Here is a 19,761-nt window from a genome sequence, read left to right as displayed (position 1 = left end):
TGTTCCTGGCACTGTGGGAGTGAGGGGGGATCCCCAGGGGCCGTGTGTGACCCCTGCGTGCCGGTGTCACCCCCTTGTCCCTCCCCACAGGGCTGCCCCAGCTCTGCTGCCCCAGAGAGAATTTGGGGAGGGGGCAGAGGGGGTGAGCAGCCCCTGCTGGGGGATGGCCCCAGCCCAGCCCCTTTGTTCAGCACCGAGCTGGGCTGGGGCTGCAGGAGGAAGAGGCCGATGGGAAGCAGATCCTGCAGCTGGGACAGTGCTTGGGGTCAGGACAAGGTCCTGCCCTGCACACCTGGCTCAGGTGTGACCCTGCCCCAGCAAGGGAGCGGGACGTTCCCATCCCCACTGATCAGGGCTGGGAGCAGCACTTGGAGCACGGATGTGAAAATACTGGGAGTGACTGGGAGCTCACTGACAGGGTGAATTATCCCCCCTTCCCCTTCTGAGGCCACCCTGCCAGCTGAGAAATTCCCCTTGTGCCTCGGCCTTGGCCAACAGCCGCTGGGCTCGATTCCTCTGCAGCTCATCACAAACACTGTCTGCTCCAGGCACTGCTGCTGCCCAACCAGCTCCTGGTTCCTTTAGCAGCAGCCCTGGGAACTGTTTCTGTTCCCTCAGTGGCACAAGATCCCTGTTCTCACCCTGCCAAAGAAAGCTGTTGGTGCCAAGTGCGGCCAGGATGAACCATTGCTGGGACTGAAGCCCCTCTCTTGGGGCCCTGCTCCAAAAGGAGCCCTTGGAGCTCTCCTGGGCCAGCGACTCCCTCTGAGTGGGGCCTCTCCCAGCTGGGAACTCCCCTGTTTGCTGCACTCGGGGATCCTGAACAAGGACAGAGCGTGGGCTGATCCCCCCACTCCTCCAGGCTCAATCCTTTGCCCGCTGGGGAGATGCCAAAGCATTCTCAGGGAGCATTGCCTGCCCTCAGGGGAGTTGCTCACAGGCGCCTTGCCCTGACTCTTTGTGTCTGTGTGCACACAGGAGTGCCTGTGCTGGGGAAATGTGGCAGAAATGCTGCTCTCTGAGGGGTTTGAGTGCCTTGGATAACTGAGCCACTCAGGCTTGTAGGTAAGGTTAAATCACAAGCTGTAAGTGAATTTAAATGCTGCTAAGAGTAGTTCTTAGTAACTAAGTTGTTACCTTTAATATAAGTTATAAGCTAAGTTAAATATTGTAAAGTGTTTTTCCTCTGTTAAATTGCAAAGTCATAGGTTAAATTAGGTTAAATGCTGTTACACTCTGCTCTTTTGCTAAATTGTGAACTTGAAGGTATCAGTTAACATTAAGGTACAAGTTAAGTCCTGTTAAGTTTGAGCTCTGTTAAGCTTTTAGGCTGTATTCCTTTTATCCTTGCCCTCACTGTCTTTGTGTCACACACACAGGGACAGTTCTCAGTTCATTTCTGGTTTGATTACCTGGACTCTGTTTGGTTTTGTTGTTGCTTTGTTTCCCTGGTGTGCCTGAAGTGTCCAGTCAGGAGCGGAGTGACTCTTGCCAAGGAACTCTGTGCTGCTGTCCCTTAATATTAAATCTGGTTTTTGCTGCTCCCTTGCTGGGGATTTTTTCAGCGCTCTCAAGCCCTTGTTCGTAACAGGGTGAAGGAGCCCTGGCCCAGGCTCTGGCCCTAGGGGACACGGGGACGCTGCCGGGGGGTCCCTGTCCCCCTGTGCCACCCCCAGGGCCCAGCCCCCCGTCTCCGTGTCAGGCTCTGGGGTCGATCTCGTGGAACATCCTCTGGGGGAGGCTGTGGAGCCGGGGGCGGGGGGACCCAGAGGGACGGGGAATCCTGCTGTGCACAAGTAGGGTTGGACTGCTCTGGGGGGAGCTGTGAGGGGGGCTGGGGCAGAGTGACCTCCCCAGGGACCTCACACAGCCCCTGTGATGTCACACAGCCCCTGTGATGTCACATAGCCCATGTGATGTCACACAACCATCTCTGTGATGTCACACTGCACCTGTGATGTCACACAGTCCTGTGATGTCACATTGTCCCTGTGATGTCACACAGCCCCTGTGATGTCACATAGCCCATGTGATGTCACACAACCATCTCTGTGATGTCACACTGCACCTGTGATGTCACACAGTCCTGTGATGTCACATTGTCCCTGTGATGTCACACAGCCACATCTGTGATGTCACACAGCCTCCTGCTTTGTCACAGAGCCAACTCTGTGTCACCTTGTGATGTCATACAGAAGTGCTGTGACATCACAGAAGACCGATGACACAAAGTCACCCTGTGATTTCACAATCTGTTCTCTGATGTCACAGCCTGCTCTATGATGTAACACAGCCACTGGGTGATGTCACAACCCACTCTGATGCCACAGAGCCACCCTCTATGATGGCAGACTCTGCTCTCATATCCTCATATCCTCATATCCATATAGTCTCATGTCCTGCTCTGTGATGTCACAACCGCCTCAGTGATGTCACATAACCCTCAAGAACTCAGTTCTATTGAAACACTGAAGTTTCTTGGACTTAAAATAGATCCCTGTGAGGGACGCAACTGAGGAAGTATCCCCAGGTTCCAGCTAGAGCAGAACACTGGAGGCAGGTGGGGACAAACAAGGCAAAGGTGTCTCTGGTGCTGAGCACACCTGGATGTGTTTGAGGAATGCAAAGGGCCAAGGCCTGAGCCCCAGCCCCTGGCCAGGCAGATCCTGTCCCTCCCTGCTTCCTCAGGGCTCTTCCCGGGATGGGCACTGGCATGTGGGGATGTGCAATGCCAGGGGCAGGAGCATGGGGCAGCCCCTGCCAGGCTGCTGAGCGAGGACAAGGAGGCAATGAGGCCCCAGGCCTGCAAGGGTCACTTGTCTCCTCCTGGCCCCAGGACCAGAAGCCATGGCCAAAGTGCTGCCCAGGTTGGCTCTGGCAGGGCTGTCTTGCAGCTGCTGCCCATCCCTGTGCCCTGTGCAGCCCAGGCTGTCCCACGGAGTCCCTGCCCTGCGCCTCTGTCCCTGCAGGCTGTCGGCATCCCCCGGCTGCCCCACCTGGCTGGGCCCTTCCTTTGCTGACAGCTCTGCCTGGCCACTGCATGGTGTTTGGATTGATTGATCAATTAGATCAAAGCTGTATTGGACTGTCTGAAAGGGGATGAGTTTCTTAATAAGTACAGTATGATATGATGTAATGTAGTAGAATAAAGCGATGGATCAGCCTTCTGCAATCATGGAGTCAATGCTAATTATTACCTGGCTGGGAGCCTGCAACAGCAGGCAAATACTGCAGTACTGATAAACAGAGGTACAGCCAGGGGAGGGAGGCAGGTGGAAAAGGCTTTGTGCTGTCCCTGCTCTGAGGGGATCCTCAGCACGGCCCTAAAGATCTGCACATAGGAGAAAACAATGAACACAAAACAACCAAATACCAAAGACTAAGCATGATGAGCCCAAGTTCCCTGAGGCTGGAGTGTGAGCAGGAGAGCTTGAGGATCTGGGGGATTTCACACAAGAACTGGCCCAGGGCATTGCCATGACATAGGGCAGGGAAAATGTATTGGCCGTGTGCATGAGAGCATTGAGAAAGGCATTGGCCCAGGCAGCTGCTGCCATGTGGGCACAAGCTCTGCCAGGGGGCAGAGGGTCCTGTGGTGCAGGGCTTGGCAGATGGACACAGAGCTGTCGGACCACATGAGGGTCAGAAATGAAAGCTCTGCTGTGATAAAGAACAAAAAGAAAAAGAGCTGAGCAGCACATCCTGAGTAGGAGATGGTCCTGGTGTCCCAGAGGGAATTGTGCATGGCTTTGGGGACAGTGGTGCAGATGGAGCCCAGGTCACTGAGGGCCAGGTTGAGCAGGAAGAAGAACATGGGTGTGTGCAGGTGGTGGCCACAGGCTACGGTGCTGATGATGAGGCTGTTGCCCAGGAGGGCAGCCAGGGAGATGCCCAGCAAGAGGCAGAAGTGCAGGAGCTGCAGCTGCCGCGTGTCTGCCAATGGCAGCAGGAAGAAGTGGATGATGGAGCTGCTGTTGAACATTTGCTGTAGCTGCACTTGGGCACCTGTTCATGGAGAAAGGGACAGTGAAGGGTTAGAGGAGATACCAGTAACCAAAATCAAAGCAATTTCCCATACACCCTCCTTTGTAACACACAGAGACATGCTCTTGTGTTGAAGAGTTCTGATGTTTTCTTTTTAAGCTCTTTCCATGTACTTCCTGGTATTCTTGGATATCAGAAACCCTCAGCATTTCTGCTGCCCTCTGGTAGAACAGAGTGATTTCCCTGAGGCAAGATAATGAGTGGAGACTGGGGGCAGATGATCTGTCACTTCATTCTGTTTGCAGTTCCTCTGGGCTTTCACTTTTCTCAGGTGGAGGATATTCACAGTCCCACGTTTCTCTTAAAAACCCCCAGGCACTGCTGAGCGCAGATGGATCCATCACAGCCCAGCTCCACATTTGTAGCCAAGGACTCACATTGCTCATTTCACCAACCCAGCAGCATTTTCAGTGTCACACCTCTGCCTTTCCCCATGGATCTTATCACTGAGAGATGTTCTAGGACAGGTTTGCATGCTGGGTTGAAGCTCCCGGCTTGGACTGAAATCTCAGAGGGACTTCCAAGTGTCCTTATGATGGCATTGGATGAAGGGAGATGCAGCTCCTTTCCTGGCTGCACTGACAGCATTGCCCAGAGCCGGGCACTGGAGACAGCGTCACCCTGAGCCAGCGGTGCCCCCTCCAGAGCCCCCAGGGCTGGGCAGCTGCTCCCAGCCCTGTGCTCTGCAGAGGGAACTGGGCCCGGGGCTGCAGAGCTGCCCCATGGCTCTGCTGCAGCTCTGCCTGCACAGGAGGGGCTGCACGCCTTGGAGCCTTGGCCCTGAGGGCAGAGGCTTGGCTGGGGCACAGGAGGGAGGGGGTTGTTCAGAGGGAGGGGCTGCACTGGAGGGGATCCTGTGGACATCTCTCAACTCACCCTGCCACAGCATTGCTGGGTTTTGTTTTCTCTCATTGCCTGATCTTCTCTCTGCTTGCTGGAGATTTTCCTCCTGCAGGGGTTTCCAGCCCTCACAGACCCTAAATCTCTGTGCACTCTCCCTGGCCCTACAGAACCCTGCCTGTTTGCAGGGCACTGTCTGGGGGCAGGTTCTGTTTGCAGCTTGGAGAAAGAACAGCTCAGACTCAGCCTGATGACTCCAGCAAGGGTGATGCTGCTGCTGACCATAGGCAGAGTGGCTGAAGGCACATCAGGGATCTCCTGTGAACCTATTGATCACTGAAAGGAACAGTTCAGATGTCTCAGGGCCTTGTCAAAATTCATAATCGTCCTTTAATATTTATCCGCCCTCCCTGACACTCTCCAGTAGTAGGAATCTGAGCACAAACTCTTAGGAAATGTCCTCATTTTTATCAACATCCTTGTCTTGGAAATATTCTGTGACTGATCAGAAGCCAACAGCATATCAGAGCTTCATGAGCATTTCACCTCCCCTGCACCAGAAATACTCAGAGATGTACTCACAGAGTCTGTAGGCATTGGGATGTTCCAGCTGTAGGAAATCACTCCAGGAACGGCAGCTGCATTATCCTGCAGCCAGAGGTTCCTGTGCCAAGGCTGGCAGTGATTCTGCCCCAGGCACTTCTCAGCCCCTTCTCAGCCCTGCCTGATTGAAACTCTCTGTGCCTCTGTGCTGTGCCTGGGGTGGCTGCAGGCAGTGCCCCAGCCCTGCTGGGCTGTGCACAGGAGGAGCTGCTCCTGGGCAGAGCTGTCTCTCTGCAGTGCTGTCCTTGCCAGGAGCTGCCTCTGGGCCAGGAGCCCAGCCCAGCTCAGCAGCACAGACACAGCACAAAGACTATAATGAGCCTCAGGGCTTTGTGCTGATGCCCTGAACATCAGTCCCTGAGAGGGAGCTGAAGAAACTTCTCCAGAACTCCAAGTCAGAATCCAACTCCAAAGTTTCTTTGACTTTTAATGGTTCTCACTGAGGAACATGACAGAGAAAGTGTCCCCAGGCCCCAGGCAGAGCAGAGAACTGGAGGCACTGATGACAGCTGGGGACAAAGAGAAGACAAGTCTTGCTGCCCAGGGGCACAGCAGGGTCTGTGCCACCAAGGGCTGTGAGGAGACACCTTGTCCTGAGACACTGGGGCCTCCTGGCACAGCCCCATCCAGGCTGGGCACTGTCAGCCCCTTGTCCTGCCCTCAGCATCCCCCCCTAGCTCACATCCCAGCGGCCTCAAGGATCTGCTGGAAGGAGTCCCTGGGGAGCCTTGCTCAGCAATGGCCCTGGTGGCTCCTGAATGCTCCCTGCAGGGACTGCAGGTTTTTCAAAGGACTTTGGGTTTTGCTTTGGCCTTGCAGTCTCTGAGAGCTTTGTGCAATCATGGCCTCCAATTATCTGCTGTAATTAGTCCATGGAGAGGCTTTGTCAGTAACAACCCTAAGTGGAGCTCATTAATGCTTCAAGGTACTTCAGTTATTTTAAGGTACTTGGTGTTTCCCTTTTGATAGAGACTCCGTGAGAGATTTGTGCAATCATGGCCTCAGTTATCGGCTTTAACGAGTCCCTTGAGAGCTTTGTATTGACACTCAGTGGAACTCATTAATACTTTGAGGTAATAATGGTTTTTAAGGTGCTTTGGAATTTCCTTTCCTCAGTGAGGCTTCTGAGAGGTTTTTGTGCCATCTGGCCTCCAATTCTCTCCTCCAAGGAGTCATGAGGACCATGTTTTGGGGATGGACCTCAGTGGGACCCATTCATGCTTTGAGACACTCTGGGGTTTTCTTCTGTCTTTGACTCCTGGAAAGGTTTGTGCAATCTCCTCTCAGACCTTGAGATTCAAGGGCTCAGCTCCAAATGCACCATGGGGCTCATTAGAATCAAGCAAGTCCTGACAAACCATGGTTTTGTCTTGATTTCCCTCTACTGTAGTGCAGTTCACTAGGAAGTTTTTTTCTATTGTTATGGAGAAATATTTCAAAGAGCTTCTAATAAATCCACATTCCTGTTTTAAGGGTGCATGGTTCTATTTAGAGAAGAAATGTTGGCAGAATTCTGTGAGTGACATTGTCCCAGGGACTTTGCTAAAGGAGCTCTGGCCTGCTCTGAGAAGCTGTGTCTTGAGATCTGGCACAGTGTGGAGAGCCTTGCTCCACATTTCCAAACCCCATCCTGTCTCTCCTCACTCACCTGGCATCAGCTTAGCTTGGAGAACTGGCTGCTCTCAGGCAAAGAGGGTTTTTTTTCTTTTCTTTTAGCGCTCTAAAACTCCTAAGCTCCCTGTTGAAAGCAGACACCCTCCTCAAGTGTGTGCCAAGCCCAACCTGCCACCAAGACCCCTCCAGACTTGCTCTGGGCCAGCTGTGAGGACGTGTGGAGGCCCAGAGGCCTACCATCAGAGTCTCAATCCCCCAGACATGGAGGACTGGTTCTAGATAAGAGGAATAGGCTTTCAGGTTAGGGTGAGATGCTGTCTTCTCATATTGACCTTTGCAGACACATGCTGATTTATGTTATGTTAGGTTACCCCATTGGCCCATTGGCCTAATTACCCTAGTTCAACTCCTATTGCCCACATTTGTTTGGCCCTAGAATGTTCTCTCTCTGTCCCTCCATTTGCCCTAGTTTGCTGTATTCCTCAACCCTTGTTTCCCTATTGGCTGACCTGAGATCTGACCGCCTCCTCTGCACCATTTTCCCCCATATCCATTGGACCCTTGAGACAGAGTAAAGATCCATTCTGAATTAAATGAAGTGTCTAAGAAAAGTGAAAAGTCTGTGAGGCCAAAGCTAAAGGAAGAACTCGCATGCCGAGACAGCAAGGAGACAGAGAAAGAAAAACAACAAAGACCACAAGGTCGATTTGCCCCCGACTTAGAAATTCCTTTGATAAAGAAGAACTGGTGCTAAATGTCACACAGAACGAATATGTATGAACTTATTGTGAAACTGTATGCATATGCATTTAGAAGGGAGATAAAAGAAGACCCGAGGTCTTCAGAGGCACGCATGCCTTGTTGAGAGACTTGCGTCCGGCGCGCGTCGTAAATAAACATACCGAGCTTTACAACTTTTATAAAGTTGTGAGGTTTCTTCTTTTCTCCGCAAAACATTATGGCACCCCAGATGGGACTTCTCTGTCCCTGCAGGGGCAGGGGGGATAGACGGACCTCCAAGGCGCACCCTAGGATTTTTTTCCTGGTGGGGCTCCGCTCCTCTCAACTTGCCACCTGCGAGGACAGACAAGGACCTGCTGGCCTGCGGAGGAAGATACAGTATGTACTGAGGGGCCCCCGGGGGAGGGAAAGGAGAGCAAGGGAGTAAACCACCCAGAGACGTCTGGGTTCAGCTGACAGAGCAGCTGTATTAGAGATGGGGTTCATCTTTCTGATAGAGCAGACCGCAAGCGGTTCTGGGGGTGAGCCGGGTGAACCCGTGTATGTGTGGGTTGGGGGTTCATAGTTCTGATAGAGCAGAACTGTTGAGCCCGTGTGTGCTTTGTTTGTGTGTGTGTGATGTCCGGACATTGTGTTGCTGTATGGTTAATGTGTGCATTGTGTGGTCGGTGCACTGTGTTTCTAATCGTGCAAATGTATAAGTGTATGGTGTATAAAAGAGAATAAATCTACAGTGCGGGAGGGTCAGTATTACCCGTGTTTGAAGCAGCCGAGTGAGGCCTGAGGCGCCGGCTGCAGCAGGCTGCTGGGGGCAGAGACAGAAGTGCCCCGCAGAGAAGCGAGTGGAAGAATGTCAGTGATGGTATTTATCGTGTTTAAATGTAGTGATTTGTGTAGATCTGGTACATTTTAACCGTGAGTATGAGTATGAGCTCAGAGAGTTCCTTTGCCTTAGATGTTTGATTTTGATTGTGTCCAAGAAAATTGATGTGAGTAAATGCTGAATTATGGTATGCTGTGTTGTGTTGAGAAAAGCGAGCACTTTGAGAGATATGCCCTTTCCCAGTGGTTTTGTGTAGTGATTTTCTTCCGCTGCATTGTGGTAATTTGATTCTCAAATTGTATAGTAGTGTTTGTAGAAATTTTAAGATTTTGTTGCAACAAGAGTGGCATTTTACATAGGAGAACTATAGTACGGTGATTTATGCTTAATTATGATAGAGTTAAAGGAATTCCAAGAATTCCCCCCCTCACAGCAATTCAAGCCTTGGCTCTAGTGAATTTGAGATAAAAAGAGAGTGCGAGTGTTTGTGTCTGAGGGCATATCAGAGTTTCGGCTGTGACTAGCACAGCCTTTTTGCAAAACAGTAAAACAAGTGTAAGTAGACACAGGGCTTAATTAGATTGTGCAAGAAGAGAACTAGAAAAGACTGATATTTTGTTTGATCAGAATATAGTGTCTGTATCACGTTTTTGATTAGCATGCTTTGTGAGGTGACAGTGGCTGTCCCCTGGGCACAGGGACAGCTCTGGCTGCCCCGTCTCCCCAGGGAACACGGGAATGGCCTGTGAGCAAAAGCTAGATGTGCAGTTATTATTGCAGTGCGGTGTTTATGAAAAACACTGGTTTTGCTGTTCTAATAAGTGTCAGAGCACATGTAAATTAGAAGTTTCTAATCAAGCGGATTCAGAACCTAAGGTCTTAGAACTTGTGTGTGGGAACCACATCTGATACCTGCCACCTAGAGCTGTGTGTATAAGAAGAAAGTTGAGAAACTACCGTGAAGGTCTGTAAAAAAGTTTGAGTAGAAGCGAGATAGGGCAAGGAGAAATAAATAATGAGAACTGACCAGAGCAAAGAGGTTCCTAAATTAGCCCCTTTTGGGAGGGGCTCACTGGGAGAAGGCTGCCAGTAAGAGCAGCTCAGAAAATAAAAAGATTTATAATACTTCACTGCTGTTAGTACTGTATTAAAATAGGAAGATAAATGGGATAGAGTTTTGTATGCTGAAATGTCTTTGTGTTTTAAGAAATCACCCAGATTTCTTGAAAAGAGAAAACAAGACAAAGAGAAAGCAAATCAAACATGTTGTTCAGCATGCAGCATAAGATAGCAACGTATGAAATCAGGCAAGGATTATCATGCTGAAATGCAAAGCAATCACAGTTCACAAAATGAGTACATATGATTTGCTAAAGGCTCCTCCCAAAGTAAGGGAGGAAGGATAAAGATGACCTCCCCAAAAAGGAAGAATTTTTGTTGACACAAGGGCCATATATTCAGTTTTAAATAAAACTTTAGTACCTGTAGAGAATGCTTATGTTGCAGTGTGGAGAACAACTGAACAACTAGCCAGTCTGAGAAGGCATCCTTGTGCAAACCTTTAAAGTAATATGTGTACTATGTGTACCTAAAAGCTTTTGTGCAATTCGCTCAATTTGCTAAACATTCTCAAATGAGAAAAGTTACTCTGGAAGCAAATGATATAAAGATGTTAGGCTTAACATTAACAGACACTGAAATTAAGAAAGACATTAGTAAGGAGATATTAAAATAAGTAAACAAGTGTTTTCAAGGGTATGGGCCTCTGCTGTACCAGGGAGAGTGAAAGATGCTCCCCCATGAGCATCAAGTTTAAGGAAAGAACACAACTAGTGAGAACTGTGTAGTACCCTCAAAAAGAAAATAAGGAAGGAATCAGCCCAATAACTGATAGTACTGGATTAAGGGCTGTCGATAAGATAACACAGAATTTATACCCTGTGGTAGCAAATCCATATACCTTACTGACTTGTTTAACACCTGAGCTAACGTGGTTCACTGTTTCAGGCCTAAGAGATACCTTCTTTTGCCTCCCTATCCACGAAGCCAGCCAAGAAATTTTTGCATTCAAACTCAAGCTCACATAGTCCATGTGCCTGAAGGCTTCAAGATTCCCCACTCCGACTAGAGAACAGCTTGCAAAGACCCAGAGTCCCAGGAAGCTCCACAAGAGGAAAAGAGGCTGTTGCAATACGTAGATGATCTTCTAGTAGCCACTCAGACGAGAGAAGCAAGAGAAGCCTAGACGGTAAGCCTTTTGAATTTCCTAGGACTCCAAGGACGCAGAGTCTCAAAAAAAAGGCACAGGTAGTGAAACAGAAGGTAATCTACCTGGAGTAAGAAGTGAGTGCGGAGCAGCAGACTTTAAAGCAAAGAAGCCCTATGCCAAACCCTGAAACCCCAGACAATGAAAGAACTCCGAACCCTCTTAGGCATGGTAGGGTAGTGCCAGCTGTGAGTTTATAATTATGGACTGCTCGCCAGACCCCTCTATGCTCTTATTGCCAATGGAAACAGAGATCTCCAGTGGACACAAGACACCACATGGGCCTTTCGCCAGCTAGAGAGAGTGCCCTCATGTCAGCTCCAGCTTTGAAACTTCCAGATGTAAGTAAACCATTCTTTCTATTTTTCCCACGCAAGGAATTGCCCAGGGAATACTAGCTCAAGACTTGGACCCTTACTGAAGGGCAGTTGCTTACTTCTCTAAGCAACTAGATGCAACAGCCAAAGGATGGCCAGGTTGCCTCAGAGCTGTAGCAGCAGTCATGCTGAATATTCAAGAGGCATGCAAGTTTACCCTGGGACAAAAATGACTGTGCTAGTGTCCCACACAGTGTCCGCAGCACTGGAAGTAAAGAGTGGCCACTGGCTCTCACCACAGAGGTTTCTGAAATGCCAGGCCATCATGGTAGAGCAAGACGATGTAGAGATAGTGGTGACTAATATTGTCAACCCAGCTTCTTTTCTCAGTGGAATCAAGGAGAAGCAGTACACCACGATTGCCTAGAGACCATTGAAGCTACCTACTCCCGCCGCCCAGACTTAAGAGACACTCCTCCGGACGATGCAGAGACCTGGTTCACTGACAAGAAAGCGACATTGCAAAGTTCACGGTGACTACCTGCAGAGAGGTAATCGAGTCTGGACCCTTACCAACAGGTACCTCTGCGCAGAAGGCTGAGATAATTGCCCTGACCCGTGCCCTGGAAAGGGCAAAAGGGAGGAGAATAACCATCTACACAGACCCAAGGAATGCATTTGGAGTCATACATGCACATGGAGCCATCTAGAAAGAGAGGGGACTGCTGACCTCACAGGGAAAGAAGAGACAATCCAGCTGCTAGAAGCAGTTCAGCTACCTGAAAAGGCATATTAAGGCACACTAGAGAGTGAGCTTAAAATTAGAAGAAAGAAATGAGCTGGCAGATGGAGAGGCAAAGAAAGCAGCAAAGGGTGAGGTACAGATTTTCCTCGAAGGTAAGCCATAATACAATAATACTAACCAAAAGAGACGTACAACTGCAAGGGGTGGGCTACCATTGAAAGAGAGCTAGTAATCCCTTCCCATTTTCGTGGTTACTAGTGAAAGAAAGGCACTAGAAAACACACTAGAGGCTAACTATTTAGAAGCCTTTTATAGAGTGTGGCTCCTTTTTAGAGATGACCAAGACTGCGAGTGATATAGAGTGCATTACACACATCTGATTGAAACAATCGTTGTATCGTTGTCAGGAATTTATATGCCACTATCACTCAGGTAAGCCGACAATGTGATCCTTGCCTCCAGACTAACCCCAAAATACGCCCCCTGCCGAAACTCGGTCAGACTGGGAGAGGCCATGGGCCTGTACAGCAGTGGCAAATTAACTTTTCAGAACTCCCAAGGAAAGGGGGGTATCAGTATTTACTAGTATTGATAGATACATTTTCAGGGTGGCCAGAAACATTCCCCACCAGAACTGTCAAAGCTCAAGAGGTGACCAGATTATTTTTATAAAGAATAATACCGCGCTTCAGAGTTCCAGCCACGATATCCTCAGATAAAGAATCACATTTCATTTCCAAAATAGTGCAACAGATTAGTAGCCATCTGGGCATAGATCAGGAACTTCACACCCCATACCACCCCCAATCAAGCGGCCAGGTGGAGAGAATGAATCATTTGATTAAGCAGCAAATCATAAGACTGAGGCAAGAAGTTAATCTACCCTAGCCCAAGCTGTTCCACTAGCACTATTGCAAATTCGAACTAAACTAAATTGAGCTAAAGGAATGCTGAGTCCTTTTAGAATGCCTTATAGAAGACCACATACAATGCAAAGGGAATGTCCAGAATGTCCACCTACATGGTGGCATTAAGCAAACAGCTCAGAGTAATTGAGAAACATGTGGCTGGAACTCGGAGCAAGGAGTTAGATTGCCTGGGGATGATATATATGTTAAGTCTCTTACAGAGAAGACTTCGGAACCACAGTGGGACAGACCACTGCGAGTACTTCTCACCACCTTCACTGCAATCAAAATCAAAGAGCAGAATGCCTGGATCCATCACTCTCGGGTTAAGAAGGCCCAGAAGCCCCTTCAGGAGTGACACCAGGAGACAATGAACTGACACTAAAACTTACTCGGGCAAAATGAGTATATTGCGGTTGGGAGTAGCTCATACTTTGGTGTACAGAATTGTTTTGTATGTAATTCTAACTGAAGTTTTAGAACTAGAGAGTACCTCTATCCAAAGCAATGCTGAATGGCCTTGGTCCCTGGCATTTAATCAGTATACTGGATCCATGGGAAAACCTTCTGAGATAAAAGATTTAAACATATCTACTGTAGTAATCCACGAGAATCAGGTATGTCAGGAGCAAGAATGGCAGGAACAGGAACGGTGGACACTTCAAGGAATCAGAGGAGAAGAAATCAAAGTAGGGTGTCAGGTCATCAATAGGACAGTTTATGAGAGACCAGATGTAATTAGTGTCTGAACCTCCCCTAGTGTATATGAACACCAAGAAGTCTGTGATAACCTAAGTGAATCAGACTGTTGGTGTAATTTCACCTTGATACAGCCTGTAGAAGTGACCTGCCTTTGAGCTCGAATTACTATCAGACTTTCATTTGAATTCAAAGTGGACACTGCACTTTTTACCACAGCAGGGCCTTATACACCCCATACTAGTTCAGACTCTACCCAAACTCCAAACTTGAACCTAACGTAGTAAAGAATGTGACTGAACAACAGCTCCTTAGGTCATTTTCCAAGCCGGTTGGCTGAAAACTCAAGCAATGGCTAGTAAAGGGTGCTGAACTGCAGGTGGTAAATTAACCCAAGCAAGGAAGGTGATTTTCTTTATTTATAGCTATCCCTTTTCCTACTGAGATTTGGATCAGTGATTGTCCCAGTCTGAAGCAGTTAGATTCTGCTTAAAAGAGGTAAAGAGAGACCCCCCGCCTCAGAGCTCAGCAGCAGGCTGTAGGATTTTGAGCATCACTTTTGTGCTGAGTGTTTCAAGTAGCAGAAACCTGATCCCAGTTTCTTCTGAGGCACTGCAATGAATTTAGGCTCTTCTCTCAGACTTCCCCTTCATTATTTACTTGAGGCTTAGACCTGAAGCTAAGAGCAAGGTGGGTGAGGTTTCGTAGACCAGGAGAGACATTCCTGCTTGCCACACATCTAAGAAATCAGGTGCTCTAGAGGGAGAAAGAGATTCCCTGAGGTCTCTGCATTTCCAAACAAACATCTGCCTCAAATATGACCTAAACCTCTGTCAGATACACTTGTGAAGTGTGTCTGAATTTGCAGTGTGAGCCCAGCACATCCCTCTGGCAGGGAGAGATGGTCATAAACAGAAAGCAGTTCCTGTTCCCCATAACAAACATCTAACTGGCATATTAGGGACAAGATGAGAAGTTTTAAATAGAATTGATTCAGAAATACTGGTGAATAAACTGGCCACTGCAGCAAGTAGCCTAACAAAATTGAAGCAGCCTCTATAGTAATCTCTATTGGCATTAGAAACTAGCCAGTGACAAATTTCAAAAGTACTGCCAAAGTAAAGAAGTATGAAAAGGCTGGAGACCAAGACCACAAGTTAATAGTAGAAGCACTTAGTATAGTACAAGATAATGTGTCTTTAGCTTTCAGTTGTATACAAGCACAGTTATGGATACAAGCAACAGCAGCTCTGATCATATGAGAAAGGAGTGAAGGTAATTTTCCAGCTGAAATTCAAGAAATTGTGTAGGATAATGCAATTGATGTTGAAAGGAAGTTTCAAACCTGGCAAACTATGGTAAATTTCACCTATGATCCTGTTTCTAATGTGGCAACTCCCTTTGTGCTTACCATACGTAATGCCACTGTTTATGTTATCCATCCCATCATCACCCTAAGATTAAACCATGAAAAAACAATACTCTATCCTTCAGAACATAAAGTGTGAGCACGAAAGATGAATAAGAAGTGGCAAACAGTAAACTTAGAATCCTGCATTACTAGAGAACAGATGAGATTCATTTGTGAAAGCAATACTATTAATGCTCAAGATGTGTGTTTAGACACTGAGCAGAGTATTTGTCACTTTGAAATTCATCCAGTCACTGACCAGAAAACTGTGCTCGTATATACTGGAAAAGGGAGTATGCTTGAGAACTGCTTGTGCTGCTGTACAAATTGATAGCAATGATGTTATTCTGTCTAGTAGAAACCATTCTAATCTCTGTATATGTAATTTTGTTAAGATTATTAGATGTGATCTTTGGGAGGTCACCAACTGCAAATGGAATCTTTAAGAAGTTGTGCCACCCCATTGTAGTTTTACTACTATTAGTTGGAGTAAGCTTAAGATTATCTATTATATTGTTAATTTAGAACTAGAGAATGCTACAACGAATAGCTGTACTAACATCTTTGTCAAAAGCACATGGTGAAGCACTAAAAGACACTTACTGTTGTAAAGGTTTTCATTAAGTAAAAGAATTTACTTATTTCCTAGGAAAGGGGGGAATGAGACAGAGTAAAGATCCATTCTGAATTAAATGAAGTGTCTAAGAAAAGTGAAAAGTCTGTGAGGCCAAAGCTAAAGGAAGAACTCGCATGCCGAGACAGCAAGGAGACAGAAAAAGAAAAACAACAAAGACCACAAGGTCGATTTGCCCCCGACTTAGAAATTCCTTTGATAAAGAAGAACTGGTGCTAAATGTCACACAGAACGAATATGTATGAACTTATTGTGAAACTGTATGCATATGCATTTAGAAGGGAGATAAAAGAAGACCCAAGGTCTTCAGAAGCACGCATGCCTTGTTGAGAGACTTGCATCCAGCGCGCGTCATAAATAAACATACCGAGCTTTACAACTTTTATAAAGTTGTGAAGTTTCTTCTTTTCTCCGCAAAACACCCTGACCCTCAGCTCCACCCTCACTACTCCATATAAGACCCTGATCCCTCCGCCTACACCCTGCCTTTGTCCCTGGAGCCTGTTCAGCTGTGTAGCCTGTTCCTGTACCAATAAACCCAGTTTGCTGGAGATCATATGAAAACCCATCCTGCTCATTCTGTCAGCTTTCTAAGGCAGCAGTGAGGTTTGGGCTTATGAGTACTGGACGTTCCAAGGGCCTCAGTAGGGCCATGATGCTACACATGGCGCCCGAAGAGGAACCAGATTCCTTGAGGTCCCTATGAGCATCTCCAGAAATGATCCTGCCAGCCAGACATCACTGGAAGCTGTACCCCTTCAGATCAACCACAACACTGAAGTGAGCATCCAGTTTTATCTAATCTCACTGAAGAAGAAGTTGACAATCCCGTCAACATCTATAGGACCTGCTTCTCTGACAGCCCCATAAGCCCCACTTTGGCTTCTGATTTTCTGTTCCGGTGGGTGGGCATTCCCTCTTCCACTGGGGACAGCTATGGGAAATACTCATTCCCAAGCTGAAAAGGATGTTTTTGTTAAGTTTTGGAGAGTTTTAAATTTAGAGGGGAGTTAATTTTCTGAAGGTAGTTTAAAAGGTATTGTTCGTAGTTATTTGAGGAGCTTCCTGATATCTCTGTTGATTCGCTCTATCAGTTATCATTTTGGGATGCTGTTGGGGAAAAGCTTTATATTTTATAAACACAAGGGGTTTTAAAAGTTGAGAAATTTTATCTGTTGTTTCATTCAATTTATAGGATCATTTAATGAGTGCATGGTTCCAACCCTTTGCCCTGGTTTATTCAACCCACCCTCCACGTTCCCAAACCCAGGTTCCCTGAGAACAGGATGGGAGATGGAGCCTGTCCTTTGGCACAGACAAGCCATCTGCTGTCTGCCATCTCCCCTTCCAGGCCCCTTCTCCAGTCCAGCCTCTTCCAGTTCCCACATCACTGGAACCGGACATGGGGCCAACTAGAAGGAAGCCATTTTGGCTACCAAAGGCCTTCAACGCCAGGCATTGCCGGTCGGCACAAAGGCCTGCGCCTCTGCCAGCAGACCTGCCTCCTCTACAGAGGAAAAGAGTGATAGCTTATCTGAGAGTGAGGATGAGCCCAAGGATTCTTGGCAGAGGATGCGGAGAAAAGCAGCAAAGGAGGGGGACTGGGTGGTGGTATCCAAGATTCAGGTGGCACCTGTGCAGTATAAGCTGGGGCCAAAACCTAAATGGGAATCCATAGGGAATAGATTCCCATTTAGGTTTTGGCTCCTGGGAATCCATAGGGAATAGATTCCCATTTAGGTTTTGGCCCCTGCTTATACTGCACAGGTGCGATCTGAATCTTGGATTCCCTACCTCCATAGGGAAATGAAGGACTTAGTAAAGCTGCCAAGGATTATGGGAGGGGTTCTCCCTATTTTAACAATTTGCTGGACATTCCATTTACTGCCCACACAATGGTACCACAAAATTTAAAATGGTGTATGAAAATTATATTGTCATCTGATGAATTTATTTTCTGGAAAGGAGTTTGGATAAATAAAGTTCATGAGTTACCGAAAGGTTATGTTGAGGAAGAAGGGCGACAACACCTCACAATGGACCACATTACCAGGGAAGGAGACTATACTAGACTGCAGTATCAGGCTGAAGTCATCCCCCAGTCAATACTGGAAGATCTCAAAGGCGCTGCATGGTCCACCCTCCTCCAAACACCTGATGCTTCTACACCCCACACTGACTTCACTTAGATTCACCAGGGCTCAGATGAGAGCTATATCAAGTTCATAAAGCACCTTATGAAAGCCCTGGAAAAACAGGTAGTTGATCAAAAGGTCCAGGATTATCTTAGTAGCAAATTAGCTTTCTGTAATGCCAGTATTGACTGCAGAAAGGTTCTTCACAGCCTCCCCCTTGACCCTGAACCAACCATTGCTCAGATGGTTGATGCTTGCATTTGCCAGGCAGTCTCAGACCATGACTCCATTCTAGCCAAGGCCACCAGCCAGGATGCAATTGAAATGCTGGTTGCAGCAAATGTGCTTCCCCACAATACAGAATGTAATAAAGGCAGTGGAAACTGTTATGACTGCAGGAAAACTGGACATGTAGCAAAAGACTGTAAATACAAGAATAAAAACTGTTCTGGTTTTTTACCCAGCCCTCAGTCCCACAGCCATTACCCAAACTGTTCTTGAAGCCAACAGCACTACCAGCCCTCAGGAAACTCCCAGCAGAGCATGAAATGACACCAAATATGAAGTTATTCTGTCTCACCCTTCCATTGGTGAGAGATGTCCTAGGTTACAATATAAAGATGTATTCTATTCCCATCCTCAAGAGCTGTTGAAACAGGAGGGGCATTGTTTTATTCCTTATCTCCTCTTAATAAACCCATCAATACCTTTCTGCATGACTCAGAGATAATGCCCTCCAGGAGCCATTTCTGTTTAATGGACCACCTCATGACTCATAGAATGATATCAGCCCATTGTGAGATGCTCCACCCAGGGGGGAAGAGCTAAGCATGCCCCCCTGGATATTATCTGCGGTTTGGGACAAAACAAGCTGTGTTTCCACTGGATTCCCCAGAGCAACAGCTACCTTTTCCACTGGATCTTCAGAGGTAGGCTACACCCTACTACAGGATCACTGCTCCAACATTACCACATCTGCCACTCCAGGAGGACTGCAGCCACCATTCCAACTGGACAGCTACCAACACCCTGACCAGCAGAGTGACAGGTTACATTCTGACTTTATCTGTGGGCTTTTTTTTTTTTTTTTTGTATTATTGCATGATTTTTGATTTTTTTTCCTAATAAATTGTATTTCTGACTTTGAGTCTCTCTCTGGTTTTGCTTTCAAACTAGAGCAAATGGAAAAGCCTGAGTGGGTTTCCTGAAAAACAAACTCACCTCAGAAACCACCTGCTCAGTCTAGGCTGCCTGGAATGATGTCACCTTTCTACAAGGGACAGTGTGAGCAGAAATGATCTCTGGAAGCAGAATTCTCTGAGTCTTGCAGCTGAATTCTCTGTCCCTGTCCTTTCCCTGGATCTGTGTTGCAGATGAAGCTACTGGTGCCATCCTCACCTTTTACCTCTCTCTTGAATGCAAACAGATGTTCCCAGGTGTATTAAGCACGATTTTTCAAAGTTGCTACATAACTTTTGTGTTCCTCATGGAATGAAGGGGCCATTTTGGCACTGAGGAGGTGACGTGGAAGCAAGGAGTCAGTTGTGACCCATGGAACTAAGGGGCCATGGTGACACAGCTGGGCCACATGGATCCAGTGGTCCATTGATACACTGTGGATCCAAGGAGACAATGGAGACACCCCCAGAACCTCATGGAACCAAAGAGTCCATGGTGACCCTGCAGGGCTGCATGGAGCCAATGGTCCATGGTGGCACTGCCCATCCAAGAAGGCCATTGTGACATTGAAGAACTTCATGACACCAAATATCCATGGTGACACAGCAGGGCATCATGGGAACCAAGGAACGGCTGTTGGCGGTATGGAAACTCACGGAACCAGGAGCCGTTGTGGCACTGCAGAACCAACTGGAAGAGCTGCCAGACCTTGTCCCCTGGCCCTGCACAGATCCTTGGGAGGCACGGCAGGAGCAGCGCCCTGGGAGGCTCAGGAATGCCCCTCTGGGATCCATGGCACACA

Source organism: Melospiza melodia, chromosome 17, assembly GCF_035770615.1.
Source record: "Melospiza melodia melodia isolate bMelMel2 chromosome 17, bMelMel2.pri, whole genome shotgun sequence".
NCBI classification, from domain to species: Eukaryota; Metazoa; Chordata; class Aves; order Passeriformes; family Passerellidae; genus Melospiza; species Melospiza melodia.
This window is presented reverse-complemented; position numbering follows the sequence as displayed.